Source organism: Otolemur garnettii, unplaced genomic scaffold, assembly GCF_000181295.1.
Source record: "Otolemur garnettii isolate 467f Iridium unplaced genomic scaffold, OtoGar3 scaffold00065, whole genome shotgun sequence".
NCBI lineage: Eukaryota > Metazoa > Chordata > Mammalia > Primates > Galagidae > Otolemur > Otolemur garnettii.
The window spans coordinates 7,922,433-7,929,088 of NW_003852460.1; the positions used below are offsets into that span (position 1 = coordinate 7,922,433).

Sequence of the window (6,656 nt, forward strand, 5' to 3'; positions counted from 1 at the left end):
AAAAAAAAAAAAAAAAGAAAGAAATGATCTAGGCATGGTGGCATGCTCCTGTCATCCCAGCTATTTCAGGAGTTGAGGCAGGAGGATAGCTTGAGTCCAGGGGTTGAAGCTGCAGTGAGTTATGATCTCACCACTGCACTCTGGCCTGGGGGACAGAACAAAAATCCTGTCTCTAGAGAACAAAAAAAAGAAGAGAGACAACAAAATTTAAAATAATATGACTGTCTCTCCCCGTTTTATTCATTTTGTGATTATAGTAACTCTACCCATTCTAATTGTATATTTTCTCTCAGGAAATATAAATTACATTAGCCCTTTTGTCAAAAAGAAAATTACTTCACTGTCATTATATAGAAAAGAGTCAAAATGGCCCAAACCCTTAACCTGGCATTCAAAGACTTTCAAAGTTTTCTCTCAAGGTGATTCTTCCAACATTGTCTCTCCCGGCCCCCGAGTCGGCACTCCACATCTAGAATTCCAAAGCTGTCTTGCCTACTCCTGCCAACAGGTCTCTGCTGGCCTCACTCCACAGAGTGCCTCACTCCTCTTTGATGCACGATCCGCAGATCTGTCAAAGCTGCTTAAATCCCACCACCCTGAAGCAAGGTTTATTGTCTACTCAAAACCAGAATCATCTCTTCCTCCTCTGAATTCCAAAACACTCGTCTAACTCATCAATTCTGCACCTGTCCATCAACAAGTGTTTATTAAGTGTCACGTCTCTACCCTTTGCCAGGTACTTCACAGAAATAAAACTGTAAAAAATATTAAAGCAACACGGACCCTTGTCTCACATGCAAATAATACAAGCAGCGGTTAAAAAATATTTGGCAGTCAGCCTTCCGCCAAAAGTCCACACACTTAACCATTACACATTCTGCCTCCTGATTTTTAATTCTAATAGTCGTTCTGACACATCCTGCAGGCTTCCTCTGGGCCAGGCACAATGCTGTGGGTTTATATAAAACACCCTATTTTGCTCTCCCAAGTTTCTGTGAAAGTAAGTAGTATACATTATTAGCCCTGTTTTATAGACAAGTAAAATGCAACACAGGAACATTAACAAGGCACCCAAGAATTGCATTTGCTTACACAGCCACATGACTATGAGGTACCTTGTGTACTTGTTTGTGCATTTTCCAGAACTTTCCAAGCTTACCAAAAATGATTCCAATAAGACTAAATCATCAGGCAATTGGATTTTCTTTGCAGGTGAAGGAGTAGAAAGGGGAACTCATTGGGAGGCTAAGATAGGTGAGAAGAAGGGCAAAGTACTCTGACCAGCATTTCCCGTTAAGAACATACTCCTGCAGATGCTTTCTTTTACGCTATCAGAAATATTTCTGTTCCAAACAAAATTAAAATATAATTTTTTGAGACAGAGTCTCACTTTGTCATCCCTGGTAGTGTGCTGTGGCATCACAGCTCACAGCAACCTCAAACTCTTGGCTCAAGCAATCCTCTTGTCTTACCCTCCCTCCCAAGTAGCTGGGACTACAAGAGCCCACCACAAGGCCTGTCTGTTTTATTTAGAGATAGGTCTTGCTCTTGCTCAGGCTGGTCTCAAACTCCTAAGATCAAGTAATTCACTGCCTTGGCCTCCCTGAGTGCCAGGATTACAGGCAGGTGCTGCTGTGCCTGAACAAAATGTAATTTTAATATATTTTACACATATTTGAAAACTTTATTATTTTCATCACACAAGAACTTTAAAAATACATGACGTTGCAACACATTGTACACACGTATAGAAATATCACTGTTCCCATAAATATGTACAGTTATTACATGTCAACCGAATTAAAAGGAAAAAAATATATACATTGCAGACTAAATGTCATAAATAAGTACAAATGGAATTACGTCTTCAAGACATCAGCGGGAACTGGTGAGACCCTACAGCAGTGGTAGCAAAGAAAATCATTTTATGGCTGGGGGTCTCCACAACATGAGGAACTGTATTAAAGGGTCACGGCACTAGGAAGGTTGGGAACCACTGCCCTATAGAACCACAGCATTTTAGAAGACGTATGTCTGACTGTCTCACATACCACAGGGTGAAAGGGCATACGGTATATTTGTATTTTAGATTAAATTCTAATCTGGGGTTACTGTGAACTATCTAGAAGGTTACACAAAGGACATATGTGGTAAAAATTCAGAAATGATAATGATCACAGGGATTTTGCAGACACCTAGTAAATTCAACATTGTTTTCTAATACAAGGCTTAGAAATGGTAGGTGCAATGGGTGGTGCCTGTGGCTCAAGGAGTAGGGCACCTGCCCCATATGCTGGAGGTGGTGGGTTCAAACCCAGCCCCAGCCCAAAACTGCAAACAAACAAACAAAACACAGAAATGGTAGGTCCAATGGGCCCTTTTCCTGGGAAGCCTTTCTCCGTTTCTCAGGGCTGGGGTCGGTGTCCTTGCTTAGGGCACAACGTGCCTCCTACCAGCAACAGAGAAAATACTTAGTAGCTGTGCAAATTCTCTACTAGACTATAAACTCCATGAAGGCAGAGACTGTTTCTGTTCATATTATCTTCATTTATTAAATACATATTAACTTGTTGTGATCTCTCAAAAAAACCTGTATGAACTTTTATGTTTTTAATAATATAGCTTCAAAAGTCCTGAAGCAAGAAAAATGACAGAGCTCTTGAAGAGAGCTTGAAAATTTCACTACACAGAAGGCTTAAATGTTCATTTCCTATTTATTAATTCTTAAGCAGACTTCAAAAATTAGTGAGCTTATGGAAAATTTGAAGACATAATAAGCAAACCTATTCTAATATTTAATAAAGGATATTACCCCTTTAATAAAGCATAAACAAGATCATATGCAATTGTCTCAAGCCCTGATCTTAAGGCATTTAACCTGGGAATCAGTAAACAAAAAGATATATTTAAAAAAAAAGTTTGGAACTTCCAAAAAAACTTCAAGATAAGAACCTTTCCACAAAAGATCCACCAAGTCCAGAAATGACTTTTACCCATCTACCAAACATTCAAGGATTAGATGAAATACTTTGGGTAATGAAAATATGGGCTCAGCGCCTATAGCTCAACTGGCTAAGGCGCCAGCCACGTACACCTAAGGTGGTGGGTTCGAATCCCCAGCCCGGACCCGCCAAACAACAATGACGGCTGCAACCAAAAAATAGCCGGGCGTTGTGGCGGGCGCCTGTGGTCCCAGCTACTTGGGAGGCGGAGGCAGGAGACTCGCTTGAGCCCAGGAGCTGGAGGTTGCTGTGAGCTGTAATGCCACGGCACTCTACCCAGGGGGACAGCTTGAGGCTCTGTCAAAAAAAAAAAAAAAAAAAAAAAAAAAAAGAAAATATGGTTATTATTACTATGTTTGCTGCTTTTTTTTTTCTGTAGAATGACATATTCCTAATGGAAATATTGGTCATTCATTTGAATTTGTCTCTATACAATTTAGATTAAGATTCTAATATTAAACAAGTATAGACATATATGCCTATGCGTGTGTATCTCACACGTAAGCACTAGAACCTGCACTATACCTACTAATGTTTTCAAAATAGAATCAAGTTATAGAAATTCAAAGAAAAAAGAAAAGCTGTCTAATTCAGCATCTACTTACAATTTTCCCAGTTACAAACTAGAAGACTAAAAAAACACCAAATCTTACCATCTATAAATTAATTTCAATAGTGACATCTCATATCTTCACCTCCATAGGAAAACTGAGCTTTAATTGGAATTTTATCAAACGATTAAAAAAGTACAATGGGATGATCCGTTGAAACCCACAGTATACAAACAAACTCAGAAAATCAAAACAGTGAATTGAACTTCAGCTTCAGTTAATGCAAAGAGGCTATGCTGAAACTGAAGGGCAAGGAAAGGTCGATCTTTCTCGATTTGTTATTTTTATAGATGTAACTAGAGAAAAGAAACAAGAGCCCCAAATTGTATGTTGGAACAGAAAAAGAGAAATTACTGCATTGTAATTCCTTGAAAACTCTGGAATGCATTATATTAAATTCTGTTGTATGTTATGTGGTTCACAAATCAAAATTTTAATCCAAGTTTGGAAGAATGAGAGGCTTCTTAAAATTCTATTAAGATGATGTATAAAAAAGAGGTCCCCGTTACAATATGCTCCATTTATAGACCTTTGCATTTGGCAAGAAGACTTTTCTTTTTATCTTAAAATAGAGTTCAGGAAATGCTAGTTTAATTTTCTCTTTGCTTCAACATTTCATGGACATTTTTCAAGGCATTATCTCTGAAAGGGTTAGATTACTGACATGACACTATTTCAGATGATTTGGAAGATTTTACTTGTATGAATTCTGCATGTTGGAATTTGTATGTTTTTCTTTAATGCTTAGGAAAAGGCTGTAATATACACAAGTATATTCTAATTCTTTATATAAACACATCTTACATTGACATCTAATGTGCTTTTAAAAAATGTTCCCCAAAGCTTAGTATTATTTTAAGAAATAATTATTCCTCTTAATCACAGCAGAATCCCTCTCTTCATATAATGGATTTTTACCAATAGAAGGACAAAAATACTTTCAAACAGAAGAGACCTGGGTCCTCACATATCCAAATAAGCAAAGCAAATCTATTGTTTTGTCAATGAAAGCATCGCCGCATTTCTCTATGCCTGTGTTCCCACCACATCACAAATTCCTATCTATACAAAATCCCAGAGCTACAAAAACTACATGTAGGGAGCACACTTGCTTTGCCGGGCCAAAATAATAATTAACAAGAGCACACTTCCTCGGTTTGGGTCCTTTCAGTATGCTCTTACTTCCTTCAAAAATCCACGTGTATATAAGTACTTAGGTTTTAAACCAAACGAGGAAGGACACACGTTCATAAATACCTGATAAGTGACTTATCATACACACCCAAATGGCAGATATCTTTATGACTTTTTTTTAAACAAACATGCTATGCTAGTGTGCTATTTCTTCAAATGCTCCTAAGCATATTTTGTTGAATGGCTGCAAAGGTGTTTTTGGTGCATTGGGTACTGTTTATATGCTTATAGTTCTGTAATTAGAAAATAAAATATACTATCTCATTAGTTCTTGGGCCCTTCCTCTAATAGTACCAAGGACTAATAACCCACTGGCTGGATTAGACATGTTTGCAAGGCTCATATTGAAGAGTTTCATTCTCATCCCCAAAAGGGCTAGAGCACAACAGTATCTCCTCATAAATTTAGAGATGGCTAAATAATTAATAACTCTGGTGTGACAACACACAAGTAACCAGCCAAGCTTACTACCGGATTTAAATAGCAAGCCCAGGAGCTGTTGAATATTGAATATCATTATGATTATGGTGTTTTAACAGACAACCATTAAAAGGCAGTGATTGTTAATCTAATCAAAGGAAAAAATACATATATATAGACACATATATATGTATTTTTTAAAAGAATGAAAGATCTAGCATGTTTATGTTTTGGAAAACAAAAACCAAACATCTCTGTTCAATCACCTTGGACACTGTCCCGTACCCTACAATAACAAAAGGTGTGAAAGAAAGATCGTTTTGGTTTCTATCAACTTCTGCAGAATCGGCTTTAGAGGCACAATTCACGCACCCATCACCTTTGCTATTACCTACCTATTACCTACCTATCACCTATTACCTACCAACTTAGGAGGTCAGTCTTCTCTGCTGCCGCTGCACACTCTACTACAAAGCCAGTCAGCGTCTGTCTTCCCTTGTCTGTGTCACCTAAAGCCTTGTGCTCTACAGGTCCTCTAACATGGTTTAAAGATAGATTTGCACCAGTCACTCTTTGCGCACTTAAGGTGAGACATGCCATCCAGGTGATGCTTTTGTTGCCCGAGTGACACTCTGAGGCAGAGATTCACTTCAGCATGTCAGCTCCCTCAACATGTCAAGAAATAGCAAAGCCAAATCCCAGATGTGGGCTGTTTAATCCCACCGTCGCAAAATAAACCATGTGGTCCCAGTAAACACAACCACCCATTAGAGCTAAGAAGAGGTGATAGGAACCATTTGTTAAAGATGACGACATTCTGAGTGATAATATTCTTTTCATTGTGTGATTCATTTTGTTTGCTCTAACTACACGGTTATGAGTTTTCCTGAGAGGAAGAACTTCAATATATATATATTTACTTAGAGCTTTCAATTTATACTTCCTTTCCTTTTAATTGGTGTCTTGTGATCTAAAATTAGCTAGTGAACACAGTATCTCACTCAAACGCTCTCAGCTGAGTTTTCAATAATTAGACCCACCGTCGCCTGGAGTTGAACAGACATCTGGAGACTTGGCTTTTTATTTCCTCCCTGGTGCTTTCTATTCATATTTAGAGAGTGATTTTTTTATTTGACATATAGTCATATTAATTATTATCCCCCAAGTTGGAGTTAGGTTAATAATTTCATGTAAAAAGTAAAGTCCAAACAGTCTTGCCTGTAACCTTACTGAATAAAGAGCCTACACGAAAGGAATTCATGAAACCCGAGATGGTCAGAGCTCTGTCATTCACCAATAAGCTGGAAATCACTTACACAAGGAATAAAAGGTCACGTGTCCTCTAAAATCCCACGTTTGCTACAGACATTCCTCTTTCTATTCCTTTGTTTGTGCAGTAACTAGATACAGGCACAATGAGAGTGAACTA

The 6,656-nt window shown here is 38.0% G+C and overlaps 1 protein-coding gene across 5 annotated transcripts in view; it reads right to left on the reverse strand.

Moving 5' to 3' along the window:
• MID1 (midline 1) overlaps positions 1-6,656 on the reverse strand; it is a 365,744-nt gene that overhangs the window by 122,698 nt on the left and 236,390 nt on the right. The gene's annotated exons all lie outside the window — the stretch shown is intronic.